General features: G+C 42.0%; 1 long non-coding RNA gene across 1 annotated transcript; it reads left to right on the forward strand.

Moving 5' to 3' along the window:
• The first annotated feature begins 4,701 nt into the window (after positions 1-4,701).
• LOC132819306 (uncharacterized) lies at positions 4,702-10,062 on the forward strand. Its single transcript, XR_009645066.1, has 3 exons — positions 4,702-4,774; positions 7,212-7,270; positions 9,655-10,062. It is a non-coding gene; the product is annotated as an uncharacterized LOC132819306 (long non-coding RNA).
• The last annotated feature ends 8,513 nt before the right edge of the window (positions 10,063-18,575 follow it).

Below are 18,575 nucleotides of genomic sequence, written 5' to 3' on the forward strand. Positions count from 1 at the left end.
AAAATAGATTTAATGTCAGTTTTTTTGTGCTAATCACTGGTTTTCCCTCAGTTCATTTTGTTTCATTTTCTGTCTTTATTGTCTTTTACGTTCTCGAAAACATAGAACGCGAGGGTCCTCTTTGATATCTCTTCCCATCAAGCACCTTCCCCGTTCCTTACCCCAGCCCTCACACACTGGGCCTTATCATCACATGGGCTGCTACCACACACAATCCATTATCACCCACTAACTGTCTCAATTAGCAATGATTCATTCTCCCAGGCTGCCCTCACTGTATCATGGTAGTGAGGTCAGTTTGCTGGAACCGATAGCCCCAGTCTCATCTACACAGGGAACAAGAATCGCAAAGCTGTTAGTCAGCTCAAGGACCAAGGCTTCTTCAGCATGATTTCCTGGATCCCTCTACTCCCCTCACTCAGAATCACATCATCCTGTACTGGAAGTATTACGGCCTCCTGAAACAGTATCCAAGTAATTTGCGCCCCCTCCCTGATGAGTCAGTGTTTGAAGCTCTGACTCCAGCTCAGCAACCCTGACTCAGAGTTCATCAAAGAACCCACACTTGCTACAGTTGAGCTGCACTATGAACCACAATGGCGACCACCAGTTTCCACATCATGTAGTAAAAGCACATCACCTGGTCCCTCATCTGTATATTATTCGTTTAGTGCTTAGTTTTTATTAAATTTTCGACTCGTCTCTTAGTTTGTAATCTGTCAAATACTTCTCATATTGATCTTTAATCTAAAATTAACTTCTAAGAGACTGACAAATGAGCAAATATTACCAACCCATGACCTTCAGGTTTCCCTATGACATCACTCTTTGTTTTGTGTTGGGTCCCTGATCCTGAGCTTCAATTTATCCTGTTAAACCAAAAGTGAAAGTTCTTCTTCCCCTTGGCAGTGAATTCTCACACGGCTCCAAAATCCCAGAGATGTGCATTCACTCGAGCTGTGCCTCACTTCGGATGTGATCTCTCCATCATGACCATGTGAAGCACATTAATCTTCCATGATGATCATTTCCCTTACATTCACATTTATTTTCTGTAGCTGCATGATTAAAATCCACGATCCCTGCTTTTTCCCTTGCTAACTCTACAATTGTCTCATTTGATTACTTTCTTGTCATGGTATTTTTCAAGTGATAGATCCAGCTTGATGAATCCAAGTTTCATTATTTTATTTAATGAGGTGGTTTTTCACTGCAGCATAAGCAGGCAAGGTTGCAGTTTTGCTTTTACCAAGAAACAGAAATTTATTACATGACAGATATTATGATAAAATAGAATAAAATAAGTTATTTATGAGTAATACAATTCAATAAAAGTTCAAAGTACATGGAAACATCGAAAATACCAGCACCATCCCTTTAAAGTATTCATCTGGAAATCAATGTATTGGTCAAACTGAAGATTCAACTTCAAATGGACAAGGGGAGTCAGAACAGTTTGCATCATTTCCAATTTTTATTAGTTTTACTTATGAATTCATGTTGGAACATTTATTAATAATTCATGCTTTATTTTTGTGAACTCACTTTAAAATGGTTTGTTGCATTGAAATAATTAACCAGACCGTTACACTCTTACAATCTCCTTTCTACTTGAATTTGAACAGGTGGTCATCAGAAATTTCAAACAAATTTTAATTTATTCAGACCTTTCCTTCCAAAGGTGTAAATCCCCCAGTCCTTCTCCAGTCTCCAAGCCTGGAATGTGTCACTGAGGGTCACTCTGCCCAATTACAATGCACCATGAGGAATGCTTCAGTGACACACACCAATGTTCACTGGGACCGGAAACAACCAGGAAATAATACGGAGTGGGTTTTAACACATGACGTGAGGAACACCACACAATGGAGCCCAGGATTCACTGAGCGATTCCAATCTACCAGAGATCCCTCCAGTAACAGCTTCATTCTGACAATCACAAACGTGCAGCTCAATGACGCTGGGGTCTATTATTGTAAAGTGTGGGAGGATATCAATGGGAATGGAACTCGGTTGACTGTAATGGGTAAGTCCTGATTATCTTACAATAATCTTACAGCAAACAGTTCCGCATGGATTTATAGGAGAGGAGAATGTGTTACATTCCTCTGATCGAGAGAAAAAGCAGAAAATTCAATATGAAAATAAAACAGTTGCATTGTCTTGTTTTAATCATAGATAGAATGAACTGTTTCACCTCTTGGACCAATTCCTCAATCGCAACGTCTTTACGTTTTTTCTGTTTTTTCTACTTCTCCATCTCGTTTGTTCTCAGTGTTGTATTTAACATTGTCCTATCTCTGTCTGGTTTTGTTTCATTCATTCTTGGAATGTGTCTATCACTGGCTGGTCCAGCTCTTGTTGTTAATCCTGAATGGCTCTTGAGAAGAAATGTCTTCACCCAGAGAGCGGTGACAATGAAGACTGTGACAATAAAGCTAATGCAATTCAATACTGGCTCCTTATGCACCACAGCTGTCCACTTCCCTTTATCCTCACTGTCACCTCAATCATGCAAAGATAACCGTGTAAGTTATTAGCCACCTTTCCTGAGTGATGTCACTGGAGTACATTAATTTCTATCGATCAGATTTGTGACATTAATCTTTGTGAAATATCATACTTACTGGGTTCCTTCATTAGCTCTGGGCTTTGTTGTCTACGTTCCTCACAGTCTACACAGACCAACAAAACCCCAGGACAGGTGAATATGTCGAGTAAATAGACAGTCTGTGGTTAATAGTGAATGCCTATTCGGCTTCACAGTCACATTCATTCCTTTTCTATATAGAAGCCTGTAGCTGCTCTCAGTATTCAAACAATGCTTAGTGAACACTTCAGCAAAAACCTCTGAAAGAGCAAATTCAGTATAATTCTCCGCTGATCTGCAATTTGATTTGACTCACTGTACCTCCCATGATGATTGCAAAGCTATCTTTATCACATAGCTCAAATAATCAGAAAAATGTTTTTGGTTTTTTTTATTGTGGCCTGTTAAAGTGCTGTACAGCTGCAACATAACCAACCTGGCCCTTCAGCCTAACAAGTCCACATCAACCCTCCAAAGAGAATTCCATCAATTAATTACTCTTTATTTACCCCAATTAATGCACATAACTTACACATCCCTGAACACGATGGGAAATTTAGCATGGCCAATTCACCTAATCTGCACATCTTTGATTTCTAGGCAGAAACTAGAGCATTTGGGGAAACCCACAAAGACAAGGGGAGAATATGCAAACTCCACACAGACTGTGGTCCAAGGCTGGAATTGTACTTGGTCCCTGATGCAATAGTACCAACCATTGACCCACTGTGCTGCCTGGTGCAGCTTATATACTGTGCCATAACCGAAAATTGCAAGCACCCAATTGCCTTCTTTGCTACCCTATTATCTGCCCAGCCCCCTTTTGGGATCTGCACATTGAGATCACTCTATTCATCTCAGTTTCCTAATATCCTCCAATTCGTTGAGTACTCCCTTGTCTTGGTATTTCTTTCAAAGTGCATCATCTCACATTTTTCAGGATTAAATTATATCTAATATTGATCTCTTCTCCTTTCATTCGCCCTACCTTGCATCTGACACATTTTTCTCTCATTCTCTCATTTTCCCTGCCTCCCTTCCTCTATTTTATCTCTGGTATACACGGTCCCTGCTTGCCTTTTCTTGCTCTTTACTCCCACTATTTCTGATTAGTTTTCAAATTCTTTCTTCTTGTAAAATATCTCACCCCTTCTAATTTCTATATCCCTCTGTCCCACTTGCCTTTTTTTTGTCTATCTCTCTGGCCTCCTCATTATCTCCCCTTCTCTCAGCATCCCTCGCTCTATTCTTTTCCCTTTAGAAATGCAGCTAGCAGTTCCTATTCAAACAAATGTTTTTCCACATGATTGCCAATTCTATTCCAAATAGTTGTTTCACTGGTAATCACTGACTGGTCTATAATAACTGTGCTTAATTTTATAACCTTTTCTCAAAAGGGGCAGAGTGTTTGCAAGTCTCCATTCTTTTGATTCCTCTCCTGAGTTTAGGGAAGACGGAGCGATAAAGGCCAATGTCTCTACAGTCTCCCCTTCCCCCTCATTGAGTATAACTGGATATATCACATCCGGTCCTGGTATCTTGTCAACATGAAGAAACAATAGTTTATCCAATAACTTCTCTTCATCAATTCTTAACCCTTTATCACCTGCTTTGTCACCATGTGTTGTGACAATGCTGTAAAACATCACCTGAAGGAAGCTGTATGCTGAATAGACACATTAGTTTGAGATGGGCGAAAAGATAAATGAATACAAATATATAACCATACAGCTCCTTTCCAGGAAAACATTTACAATTAGACTATACGTCTCTCAATGGCGGTTATTATACCCAGCAGGCCCCGGGGTTAAGGTAATTCCCAGTTCGCAAGACAGTATAGTGCAATGGACAGCAGGTTAGGCAGCATCTCAGGAATAGAGAATTCGACGTTTCGAGCATAAGCCCTTCATCAGGAAACGTCGAATTCTCTATTCCTGAGATGCTGCCTAACCTGCTGTGCTTTGACCAGCAACACATTTGCAGCTGTGATCTCCAGCATCTGCAGACCTCATTTTTTACTAGTATAGTGCAATGCGCAGGTGCACAGTCGAACCCCGAGCCATGAACGGTGGAGCATGCGCATTATATGTGTATTGCGTTGCCAGTGGCAGAGATTTATTTCCAGTCTCTGGGTGTTGTCGAACGAAGCGGGAAGAAAGGGCCGAGGGGGCGGTGCAGCTCAAGGTGAGGAGAGGCTTCCTTACCATGTTATGTCTTCTGCAGAGCTTTGCAGGACCGATGTCTGCAACAGAAAATAGGAGGAGATGTTATCTTGTTTTCTGGAGTCGAAAGCTGCATTGTTGTATTCATTCACAAGGTCAGAAGTCACACAACATCAGATTATAGTGCAACAGCTTTATTTGAAATTACAAGCTTTTGGAGTGTAGTCCCTTCTTCAGGTGAAGTGCCTCTCATGTCTTTCTAAAATCTTTCTCCTTTCACCTTAAATGTGCCCCCGAGTTGTGAACACCTACTCCCCTTCCCATCCCACCCCACCCCAGGGACAACACCCAGGCTTTTCATTTGGCCTTCACCCCTCATGATATAATAAACATCTGTAAGGTCACTCTTAACCATCAATGCTCAAAGCTATTTTTTTCATAACTCAAACCCTTCATTCCTGGCAACATGCTGGAAATCTTTTCTCAACCTTCTCCAGTTTAATAATTTTCTTCCAATAGCAGGATGACCAGAATTACACACAGTACTCCAGAAGAGGCCCAGTTTGAGGGTGGGTGGGGGTGGTAGTATTTATTGCAGACAAAGTGGGGATGAAGGAGACTCAACAAGTAACTGACTGATCTGAAGAGGGAACCAGTTTTCTGTGTCAAGGCTGTGTGCCTGTCAACGACTATTTGATTGCTAGCACTTCACTTGATGTAGGAGCAGCGCTCTGAAAACTTGTGATTTCAAATAAACCTGTTGGACTATAGTCTGATGTTATGTGACTTGACTGTGTCCACCCGAGTCTAACACTGGCAGTTCCATGTCATTGCTGGCTGAACAGCTTGTGAAACTGAATGACTATAGCCAGAAGTCATTGGATCTCTGGAAATTAAGGTGGAGGCTTTTTTGCTGCAATATAGGCTATCTAAATCCAAAGAAAGCCAGTTTATTTTCTCTTAACAGCTGCTGCAAGCTATTGCTTTTAATCAGAATTTGTAAATCAGTCATTCTTTGCTTCCTCCAAAGAAGTCGAAAACACCCAAAGACAGAGAGAAAGGTATTAACAAACAACAAATCCTGATTAACAAATCAATGAATCCTCTGGGCATGGACCATTAAACAGATTTGCACAAATTTCTGAATTGTTAACTTATGGTAAAGGAAGCTGCAGATCATGTTAAGTTTCATTTATTTGTCAAATGTGAAGATGCCATTTTGAAACTACTGATGCATCCTTGACTCCATTACATCAATTCCGCACTGTGGCACTCCCAGTCTCTTCTCTCCTTTAAGTCTTCTGTTTTCTCTCAAATATTACTGTTTTCTCAAAAACACTAATCTCCAACATCATAACTTACATGTAGAATAATGTAACATTCACACGGACTGAGACCATTCAGTCCATCAAGCTTGCACTGTTGCACAATAATTAGCTTAGAGTAAAATCTCTCAAGGAATTTTAGAAGGTCCACTTGAGGAACGGATATATTCTGCTTGTTACCTAAAACTATAATGGTCTGGGAAACCATTATCAATGAGAGGAAATCATACTGGACCAGCATATCATGGAATGAAGCTCACAGGTAAAGGAAACATTCTGCTTTCATTATAACACATTGTTTCTTCATAATCCATCCCAGAAATCCTCAGCTACAGGAAGCAGTTGAGGCCAAAACATTTCAACAAGGAGTTAGATATAGTTCTGTGAGCTAAAGGGATCAAAGCGTATGGAAAGAAAGAAGGAACAGGGGACTGTGTTGGATGTTTATGTTGATGGTGGTGCAGGCACAATGGGCTGAATGGCCTACTCCAGCTCCTGTTTACTATGTTTTGAGAAGGTGATGATGGTGAGCTGCCTTCCTGAACTGCTGTGGTCCATTTGGTGTTGGGACATTTGATCCAATGACGTTGAAGGAATGAGGATGATATATTTCCAAGTCTGGATGGTGTGTGCCTTGGAGAGGAGCCTGAAGGAGGTGGTATCCCATGTATCTGCTGTCCTTGTCCTTTCAGATGGGAGAGGCTGTGGATTCAGAAGCTCTTGCTGGAGAGTTGCTGAAGGGCATCATGTAGATGGTACAGACTGTCCATCATTGTTGAAAGTGTTAGCTGTGGTGCCAATCAAGTGGGCTACTTTGTCCTGGATGGTGTGAACCTTCTTAAATGTTGTTGGAGCTACACTCATCCAAGCAATTGAGAAGAATTCCATCATATTCCTGCTTTCTGCTTTGTAGAAACATGGTGGACAGGCTGTGGGAGTCAGCGTGCAGATTTCACCTGCTCTTGGAGCCACAATATTTATTAAACTGCTCTGTGTAATGGACAGGTTATTATGGAGTCCCAAAGAACTCTTTTACTTCATTTTCTGCTGGGATGTAGGCATCGCTGGCAAAGACTACATTTATTCCTCATCCCCAATTTCCCTCAAACTGAGTCACTTTGCTGTTTATTTCAGAGGGCAAGAAGAGCAATCCATATCTCTGTGGGTCTGGAGTCACATGTAGGCCAGACCAGGTAAGAATAGTAGATTTCCTTCCCTGAAGGACATTAGTGAACCAGATGGATTTTTACAACAATTGATGGGAACGTTGGATTAATGTGGAATTTTCTGAATATAACTCCATCAACCTGTATTTATTTTTAATAATAGCGATTTGAAAGTTTGAGAGAACACCAAAGAATTTGTTTTCTCAAAATGTATTGTATTCCATTGACATTCACTTTCATGAGCTGAAACTGTGTTGCTGGAAAAGCGCAACAGTTCAGGCAGCATCCAAGGAGCAGGAGAGTCGATGTTTCGGGCATGAGCCCTTCTTCAGGAATGAGGAAAGTGTGTCCAGCAGGCTAAGATAAAAGGTAGGGAGGAGGGACTTGGGGGAGGGGCGTTGGAAATGCGATAGGTGGAAGGAGGTCAAGGTGAGGGTGATAGGCCAGAGTGGGGGTGGGGGCGGAGAGATCAGGAACATGACGGCTGGAGGAAGAGTGCCTCATCTTCCGCCTAGGAACCCTCCAACCACAAGGGATGAACATAGATTTCTCCAGTTTCCTCATTTCCCCTCCCCCCACCTTGTCTCAGTCAAATCCCTCGAACTCAGCACCGCCTTCCCAACCTGCAATCTTTTTCCTGACCTCTCCGTCCCCGCCCCTACTCTGGCCTATCACCCTCACCTTGACCTCCTTCCACCTATCGCATTTCCAACGCCCCTCCCCCAAGTCCCTCCTCCATACCTTTTATCTTAGCTTGCTGGACACACTTTCCTCATTCCTGAAGAAGGGCTCATGCCCGAAACGTCGACTCTCCTGCTCCTTGGATGCTGCCTGATCTGCTGTGCTTTTCCAGCAACACAGTTTCAGCTCTGATCTCCAGCATCTGCAGTCCTCACTTTAATTCACTTTTATGAGCCATCTTCACATTCAACTGGACCGTGGCTGATCTGTACCTCAGTGTCATTTAAACTAAAGGTTAAATTGGTTTCTGTTGTAACCCATTAAGATGGGACAAATTGAGGACTCTGGTTCTGTACTCAATGGAGTTTAGAAGAAGTGGGGTTGGATCTAACTGAAACATCCAGAATACTGAGGGGCCTGGATAAAGTGGATGTGGAGAAGAGGTTTCCCCCAGGATGAGAGACTAGGGCCCGAGGACACAGCCTCAGAGTGAAGGGATGTTCCTTTAGAATTCAGATGAGGAGGAATTTCTTCACCCAGGGGGTGGTGAAACTGTGGAACCCATCACCACAGAAGACTGTGGAGGCCACATTATTGAGTGTATTTAAGACATAGATAGATAGGTGCTGTATTGTAAGGACATTAAATGTTCCATGGAGAGGGAAGGAGAATGAGGATGAAAAAAGTCATTTGTGATCAAATTCTGCAACAGACTCAATAGCCTGAATGGCCCAATTTTGTTCCCATATCCTGCAAACTCATGGTATTGAGGTTTTAAATGGGAAATTTCAAGCTTTCAGCTTTCGAATCTTTGGGCCATCATTTTCCAGAACCTTCTGCAGCTCCTGTTCTGCTCAATGACACTCCCACCTCCACCTCTGATGCACTTGGCCCTTCCACACACCTGCCCTGATTACTCCCCTTCTTATGACCCTCATTCATTCCCTTAGTCTAAGCGATACAGGTAGAGGGACATAGGAATAGGGTAGGCCATAAATCCCACCAAGTCTGGTCCACCACTCAATTAAATGATGGATGATCAATGACTTCAATGGCATTCGAATATACTTTTTCCAAATACCTTAATGTAAATCATCTCTGGAAAACTTTAATTTCAGTCTTGAATGTTCCCAGTGACTGAGTCTCCACAGTTCTCTGGGGAATGTATGCTATTGAGATTTCAACCAAGCCTTTGACAAGGCTCACTGTGGGATACTAATAGTGAAAGTAAAAGCTGATGGGATCTAAGGTCACTTGGCAAGTTGGATCCAAAACGGGTTCTCACCCAGCAACAGTGGGTGGTGGTAGAGGCTGTTTGTGTGACTGGAGGCCACTGTCCAGTGGTGTACCACAGGGTTCAGTGCTGGGTCCCTTATTATTCATGCTGGATATAAATGATACAGCTGAGTGTAGAGGGTGGTAAGTAAGTTTGCAGATGACGGGAACATTGACCAAGTGCTTGAGAATGAGGAGGATGGTCTTAGATTGCAGGAGGATAAAAATGGATTGGTCAGATAGACAGATCAGTGGCAGCTTGAATTAAACCCTGATATCTGTGAGGGGATGAACTTTGAAGAAGTCACAAGACAAGCGGGTACTCACAAGTGGGAAGAAATGAAGAAGCTGAGGAACAGAGAGGTGGAGCGATTGAAAATGGAGGTTTTGTTGTCAGATGCAGATTACTGACTGAACTCAGTGTTTTTAAAGTGATCTTTATTTTCCATTTCTAGGTACTGTGTTGAATCCAGCGGTAGTACAATTTCCAACAGTTCAAAGTGTCAGAGAGGGTCAGACAGTGAGAATGACAGTGCACCATCAAGAACAGCAAACTGCACAAAGTGATCAGTCATTGGTAACAACAGTGCCTCAGGAAAAGAAAAGACAAGATGATGACTCATTCCAGAAATAATTCACAGGAAACTCCTCCAGCTTTTCTGCTTTATTTCAACATTCTAAAGAGCCCTCCTAGAATAGCTTCATTCTGACCATTACAAGCGTACAGCCCAGTGACACTTCTGTCTCTACTTGCAATGTGTGGGGCTATACCCATTCAATTACTGTCCCTCATTGTAATATATCAGACCATAAGATATAAGGAGCAGAGTTTGGCCCATCGAGCTTGCTCTGTAATCCAATCACTGCAGATATGTTTTTGAAACTCATTCTCCTGGTCACTCCAAATAACCTTTGACCCCCTTACTGATCCAGAACCTATCCATCTTGGTCTTAAATAAACTCAATGACTTGATCACTGCAGCCCTCTGCATATTGAGTTCAACAGATTCATCACCCTCTGGCTGATGAAATTCCTCCTCATCACAGCTGCCATTGTGGAATGTCACCCAGACTAATATCTCCCCATGTGACTCTATGTGAGAAAGCCTGGAAAGTTTTCCTATGTTAAAGACACTATAAAACTGCAAATTGTTACTATTTAATCAGGTTTGAGCCAATCCACACATCAGCTTCTACATTTTGACCTAATATGGCTTTCAGATATTGCAGTCAGAGACCGGCAAATGACAACATGAACAATAGGGATCCACAGTTGCTGCCTATGGTTTGGGTATGTTCTGTTCTTGTTTATATCTTTGTCAATCATCACTGACAGAGTGAGTTCAGCAGATACTTTAAATTGTGCTTGATTTCACTGATATAACCAGTTTCTGAATAAAAATCTAATTATCTGACCATTGAACTGTGTGTCTGTGTTCTTCAGCTAATTAATTTAAAAAGTCTTACCAGGAGCTGCTGGCAGCTTGTGCACATTTGAGGTGACAAAGTTTTCCCCTCCCACATCACCCTAACCCACTGTGTATTCATGTGTTATCAACAACTGCCTTGCAATGAACAGCAACAGAAATGACAAATGGTTCTAGCCATTTGTTTGAGAGAAGCTGCTGCCCTTGAGAAGTGTAACCAATGTCAGTGTCGGGGCTGTGGCACGCTGACAGTGTCCCTAACTGCAGACTTCAAGGTCAGATACCACCCTATGGTACAGCACACCCTCACAGGTTCTGAGAAATAATTTCAACAGTACCTGTATAAGAGTTGGCTCCATATTTAATTCATGCTTGGTGATCTCTGGCTAAGGCCACAATGATTGGTCATGGGTTAATCATTCATTGTTATCCCTGAATCTATTTTCAGGGATTGTCTAGATTAACCCATCCCATTTGTCCAACATCCCCTCCCCTTTCAGACTCTGCTTCAGACCAAACCATTTGATTGAGTTTCTGAAACAGAGTCACACTGGGCTGGAAATAGTAACTCTGTTTCTCTCCCCACAGATACTGCCAGACCTTCTGAGTTTCTCCAACAATTTCAGTTTTTTGTTTTTTTCTGGTTTATTGTCTTAAGCTTGCATTTCTTGATTGGTGACAAAATTTGTCCACTTTCCCAAGTTTGAAAAGTTTTGCCATCATTTTCCTGAGTACACACTACTACATAAATGGCAATAGTTACAAAGAAGAGCTGCAGAGTTGCAGAGTTGGGCGGAAATGTGGCAAATGGAATTCAATGTAGCTAAGTGCGAAGTCGTTCACTTTGGTAGGAATAACAAGATGATGGATTACTGGGCTAATGGTAGGCTACTTGGTAGTGTGGATGAGCAGAGGGATCTTGGTGTCCATGTACACAGATCTCTGAAAGTTGCCACCCAGGTAAATAGTGCTGTGAGGAAGGCATATGGTGTACTGGGCTTTATTGGCAGAGGAATTGAGTTCCGGAGTCCTGAGGTCATGTTGCAGTTGTATAAGACTCTGGTGAGGCCTCATCTGGAGTATTGTGTGCAGTTTTGGTCGCCATACTATAGGAAGGATGTGGAAGCTTTAGAACGAGTGCAGAGGAGGTTTACCAGGATGTTGCCTGGAATGGTAGGAAAATCTTATGAGGAAAGGCTGAGGCACTTGGGGCTGTTCTCATTGGAGAAGAGAAGGTTTAGGGGAGATCTGATAGAAGTGTATAAGATGATTAGGGGTTTAGATAGGGTAGATACTAAGAACCTTTTACCGCTAATGGAGTCAGGTGTTACTAGGGGACATAGCTTTAAATTAAGGGGTGGTAGGTATAGGACAGATGTTAGGGGTAGATTCTTCACACAGCGGGTTGTGAGTTCATGGAATGCCCTGCCCATATCAGTGGTGAACTCTCCTTCTTTATGGTCATTTAAGCGGGCATTGGATAGGCATTTGGAAGTTATTGGGCTAGTATAGGTTAGGTAGGATTCGGTCGGCGCAACATCGAGGGCCGAAGGGCCTGTACTGCGCTGTATCCTTCTATGTTCTATGTTCTATGTTCTATGTTCTAAGAGGGGTTTGGGCCCATTTTTTAAAAAAATAAGTGTTTTTACCATTCACAGGGTTGCAGCAAATGTGTGAATTCTCAAATTTAGGTGACTTGATTGTGGGGAACTTGTATTGAATAAGTAATTAACGTCACTCCTGAAATAAACGTCATGAAACCACATTTAGAAATCCAGCTAGCAATATCCTTCCTCAGAAGAGAGCAGCCATTGGTTTATTGTCATGCCTCTCCTTTCCTGACACTTTAACTTCTTTACCTCCTGAGAAACAAGACATTACAGAAGATGTGGTTGGCTGGGACACTTTGTGTTTCGATGTATTAGTTGGACATAAAATAAACTGTGTGGAGAAACAGGGTTATCACTGTGTTGACATGATCAGTGGAACTGTATTTGCTGTGACTCTGTCCCTTTGTGTTACATTGAGTAAGTGTTTGCTTTAGAGAACTTTAACCTGTTATAAAAGACATGTCCATTTACTATAAATTCTTTTTTCTATGATCCTGCTAAGTGATGAAGGAGCAGCGCTCCAGAAACTTGTACTTCCAAACAAACCTGTTGGACTATAACCTGGTGTTGTGATTTTTAACTTCTATTAGTTATCCAATGCTTTATCCATGCAGATACATTACCTTCATCACCATAGGCTCTTACTAAGTAGCCTAATGTGTGGGACTGAACAAATGCTGGATTAAAATCCTTAGATATTACATCCACTGCTTCCTCCTTTCCTAAAGGCAAAATACTGCAGATGATGGAAACTTGAAGCAAACGCAGAGAATGCTGGAGAAGCTCAGTAAGTCTGGCCATATCTGTTGAGAATGAAACATAGTGAACATTTCATGTTTGATCTGACTCTTCTTCACAACTCTATGTTTGCCTGAAATTGGGCCATTATTTCAGTCATTTTGTTCTGAATGCTATGTGCAGAAAAGTAAATAGTCATTAGCTTTGCCTTTTTAACATTATTTCGCTTGGTGACCCTGTTCACTGCTGTTGTACTGTGTTAGTATCCTCTGTCTGTTCCTGTCCCACACTGGGTAATGTAGCTGCTATCTCCTCTTGCTTTGTCAGTCCCCAGCCCCTTTCCCCTGAACCAGGCCCCATTCTAACTAGTTGATAACCCACTCTACGGCCCTAGTTATTCAATTCACCAGGACCCTCATCCCAGCAGGGTTGAAGTGAAGCCTGCCACAGAAGAACAGCTCTCTTTTACCCCAGTACCCTAATAATCTCAGTGAGAGACTGAACTGCCTCCTGCACCTTCCACCCCCATGCTGAGCTGCTGCACCGTCTGAGTGCCCAGTAATCTCAGGGTCTACGAGGGTCTGAGTGCCCAGTAATCTCAGGGTCTGGGAGGGTCTGAGTGCCCAGTAATCTCAGGCTCTGAGAGAGTCTGAATGCCCAGTAATCTCAGGGTCTGAGAGAGTCTGAATGCCCAGTAATCTCAGGGTCTGAGTGCCCAGTAATCTCAGTGGCTGGGACGGTTTGAGGAACAGCGATTGATTCATGCAATTGGATTCGGACAAATATTATGGAATTGTTCACAGTTCAAAACAGAGAAGTGAGAGGAGTCAGTTCATTGGAAAATTAAAGTGTTGAGATTGGAGTATAATTATGTGGATGCGGCTACAATGAATAATAATAGGAATGTGGGCGAAACATTGTTTTAATGGTTGTGTTAAGGGACAGTTAAGTGACTGCTGGACAAGCATATGGACAGCAGGAAGTTGAGGGGTGCATAGATTAGGTTGATCTGAGATTAAGATAAATGCTCGGCATAACATTGTGTGTTGAAGGGTCTGTACTGTGCTGTACTGTTCTATGTTCTATGTTCTGTATTCTATGTTCTATGTTCGTCTCACTGTAATAAATATGTCACTCAGGCAAATTACCTGCTCTGACCATTAGCTTATTAAACACATCATGAATCTAATCACGTAAAATGGATATTTGTAACAGAGAGTAATTCCTAGCAAATATTGTGATAATGATTGAATTAATTTGCTTACCGTTCACGGTTGCACACACAGTGCTATAATCTTCAACAGGGCTCCTAAAAAAATGCCACACATTAGATTTATCGCACATTTATCACAAACAATGCTATAATGTTTACACACTTGCACTGGTAGACTTTACACTAAAGACTTTTAAGGCTAGCTTAAAGACAGAAAGAATGCTCTAAAAACTTGGATCATTTGCTAAAAAGGCCAGAATTTGTCTGAACAACAAAGGTAAGAATGTAACAAAAACCCGAGGGCATGTTGGGATACTTGGCCAAGTTGTTGTTATTAGTGACTGTGGAAGGGAGAGATTTCTTCAAAAAAACTTGCTGCACTGTTAGCTGGTACAGACCGAGAAAGAAGCTATTGTTCGAATGGAGCTAGAACAAGTCCAGGATCAGAGGCATATCTCAGAAAAATAAGGTTGCAATTTAAGACTGAGATGAGGAGGAATTGCTTTTCTTGGAGAGTTGTGAGTCTTTGGAATACTTTGCCACAGAGAGCTGTGGGGGCAGAGTCCTTGTATATATTTAAGGCTGAGACAGATAGATATTTGATCAGCCAGGGAATCGAGGGTTACAGAATAAGAGCGTGAGGAATGTTGGATCAGGCATGATTATATTAAATGACAGAGCAGGCTCGATGGGCTGAATGGCCTTCTCGGGTTCCTATTTCTCCCAATCTCATAGTCACCGACTCACTGGAATGCAGTCCAGGATAAGTAAATACAGAAACAAAGAACAACTTCAGAATGTCTCTATTATTATAGAACATAGAATGACACCTCGCAGACAAGGCCCTTCGATCCTTGATGTTGTGCTGACCAGTGAACTCATCTAAGCCCATCACCCTACACTATCCCATTATCATCCATATGCTTATTCAAAGACTGCTTAAATGCCCCTAATGTGGCTGAGTTAACTACATTGGCAAGCAGGACGTCCCACACCTTTACCACTCTCTGAGTAAAGAACCTGCATTTGACATCTGTCTTAAATCTATCATCTCTCAATCTGTAGCTATGCCCCCTCTTACAAACAGATGTCAACATCCAAGGAAAAGGACTTTTACTGTCTACCCAATCTAATTCACTGATCATCTTGTATGTCTCTATTAAGTGTCCTCTTAGCCGCCTTCTCTCCAATGAGAACAGACCCAAGTCTCTCTGCCTTTCCTCATAAGACCTTCCCTCCAGACTAGGCAACAGCCTGGTAAATCTCCTCTGTACCTTTTTCAATGCTCCATATCCTGTAATGGAGTGACCACAACTGCGCACAATACTCCAAGTGAGGCCACACAAGTGTTTTGTACAGTTACAGCAGGACATCACAGCTCCAGAACTCAATCCCTCTACCGACAAACCTAACACACTGTTTGCTTTCTTAACAGCCCTATCAACCTGGGTGGCAACTTTCAGAGATCGATGTACATGGACTCCAAGATCCCTCTGCACATCAACACTACCAAGAATCTTTCCTTTGACCCAATATTCTGCCTACCTGTTATTCTTTGCAAAATAAATCACCTCACATTTATCTGCATTGAACTCTTTCCACTGATGAAGCACAGCAGCCGGGTGCTCCATTCCCTGGTCACACCAGTGTTCCCTCCCATTGACTTACCAGTTACATTGAGCTGGCTCCCTGCTCCATAGATGTAGCTTCACACACTGCAGCTGTACACAGCAGTATCATTGAGTGTCACATTCACAAGGCTCAGAATGTAACTGTTCCTGTGGACATTCCTGGAAAGCTCAACATGATTGGGGAAACCCTGGGCCGTGGGTGGGTGCCATTCACAAAGAGGCTTATCACCCACTGCCTGTTGCTGCCAGGTTATTGGTAGTGCCAATGGGCACAGTGTCAATCACACTGGCATTGTACATGGCACACTGGAACTTGACAGTTTCACCCTCTGCTACCTTGCTGACTACTGGATCCTGAATGAGAACTGGATCAGCCAATGGATCTGTTCAGATTGAAGAGAAAGAAAAATGTAACCTGAATTGTAACATTTTATATAATCTCTCTCTGGTTAAGTAGAGTCATAGAGTCAGAAAGCACGGAAACAAACTCTTCTGTCCAACCAGTCCATGCCGACCATGTTCCCAAGCTGAACTAGTCCTAGTTGCCTGCGTTTGGTCCACCCCTTCAAACCTTTCCTATATAGGCACTTGTTGAAATTTCTTTTGAATGTTGTCACTGTATCTACATCCATCACTTCATCTGGCAGCTCATTCCACACATGAACCACACTCTCTGTAAAAAGAAAATGCCACTAATGGCCTTTCTAAAGCTTTTCTCAACTTAAAATGTTTCCTTGTAATTCTAAACTTCCTCACCCAAGGGATAAGACATTTGTTATCACTTTATCTACACCCCTCATGATTTTATAAATCTCATCAAGGGTCACCCTTCACCCTTTGGGGAAATCCCCAGCCATTCCAGCCCAAACTTATAATTCAAACACTCCATTTCCAACATCATTCTGATAACTATTTTTTGAACCCTGTCCAACTTAATAATATCCTTCTAATGGTAGGGTGACCAGAACTGCACACAGTACTCCAGAAGAGGCCTCACCAATGTCCTACAACCTCAACATGATATTCCAACTCAAAAACTGAAATGTCAGAGCAGTGAAGGCAAGTGAGGGAGATGCCATTGTAACAACCTGACACACATTTCAGAGAGCTATATCTCTGAACCCTTACGTCTCTCAATTCTACAAACTAAAATGTGCCCCCTAATTTTGAAATTAACCACCTAGGAAAAAGACCTTTGCTATTAATCTTAGATACGCCCCTCATGATTTCATAAATCTTTACAAGGTCACACCTTTACCTCTTATGCTCCAGTGAAAATGTCCCCACCTACCCAGCCCATCCTTATAATTCAACGCTTCCATTTCCAGCAACATCCTGGTAAATCTTTTGAACCCTGACCAATTTAATAATATTCTTCCTCTGGCAGGGCTACCAGAACTGTACACAGTACCCCAATAGTGGAATCACAAATGTCCTGTACAACCTCAATTTGACATCCCATATCCTACACCGAAAGGTCTAAACGGTGAAGGCAAGCTTGTTAAATCATGTCTTAAGCACCTTGTCTCTCTGCAATGTTACTTTCAAAGAACTATGTATTTGAACCCCAAGGTCTCTCTGTTTGATAACACTATGGAGGACCCTTGTTTGTTTTACCAAAATGCAATACCTCACATTTATCCCAATTAAACTCCATCTGCTACTCTTCAGCCCATTGCCACAGTTGATAAAGATCCCTTTGTAATCTTAGATAATGTTCTTCACTGTCCATCAATATTGGTGTCATATACAAATGCACGAACCATGCCTTTTATATTCCTATTCAAATCATTTATACAAATAACAAAAGAAAGATGGTTCAGCACCATTCCCTCCAGTACACCATTGGTTACAGGCTCCAAAAAACAATCCTCTACCACCACCTTCATCTTCTACCATCAAGCTGATTCTGTATCCGATTGGCAAGCACTCTCTGAATCCCATGTGATCTCACTTGACTAATCTACTATGCAGAACTTTGTCAAAGGAGATATTAATGTTCATGTTGACAATGTCCACTGCTCTGCCATCATCAATCTTTTTGCTTAGATTCTCAAAAATAACTCAATTTTGTGAGACACGATTTCCCACAAACAAAGCCATGTTGACTATACCTAGTCCTTACCTCTCCAAATGCATGCAAATCCTGTCTGTAAGAATCCCCTCCAACAACTTACCCACCCCTGTTAGCAGGTTCCCCAGTTGACAGCTCCCAGGCATCTTCTCACAGATTTTCTTCAATAAAAACACAAAAATAGCCAATGATGACTTGGAGAAGATGAACTGAACCTTCCTGTGTGGATATTGCTATTTGTAATTTGAGAGGGAATGATTTTAAACATAACCATTATATGATTTATTTCCAATTTGCTGCTATGATTCACTTTGTGAATAAACTATTGAGAGGAGAAGTTCACAATGTTCACAGCTCACTGATTGGAAGAGAGCAAGCAGCCATTTAAAAAGTTTCATTCTCACCGAAAAACAAAAGAAAAATGTTGAAAGTTTTAAACAGCCTGCAATCAATGCTCCCTGAGCACACCCTCTCTAATTCACTCTTGCTCCATTTGATTCTATATCCTAACAGAGTGCAAGGCTGTGGGGAGAGCAGGACATTGGCAGTCAGGAATGATGCTCATTTGAAGGTTCAGTGCAGACAGGATGGGCTGAACGGTCTCCTTCTACACTGGAATGTTTCTGTGGTTCTATGATTCTGTCTCTGTGCCAGATAGTCCCTGACTGCACTTGCCTGGAATT

Source organism: Hemiscyllium ocellatum, chromosome 10 (genome assembly GCF_020745735.1).
Source record: "Hemiscyllium ocellatum isolate sHemOce1 chromosome 10, sHemOce1.pat.X.cur, whole genome shotgun sequence".
In the NCBI taxonomy this organism is placed as follows: domain Eukaryota; kingdom Metazoa; phylum Chordata; class Chondrichthyes; order Orectolobiformes; family Hemiscylliidae; genus Hemiscyllium; species Hemiscyllium ocellatum.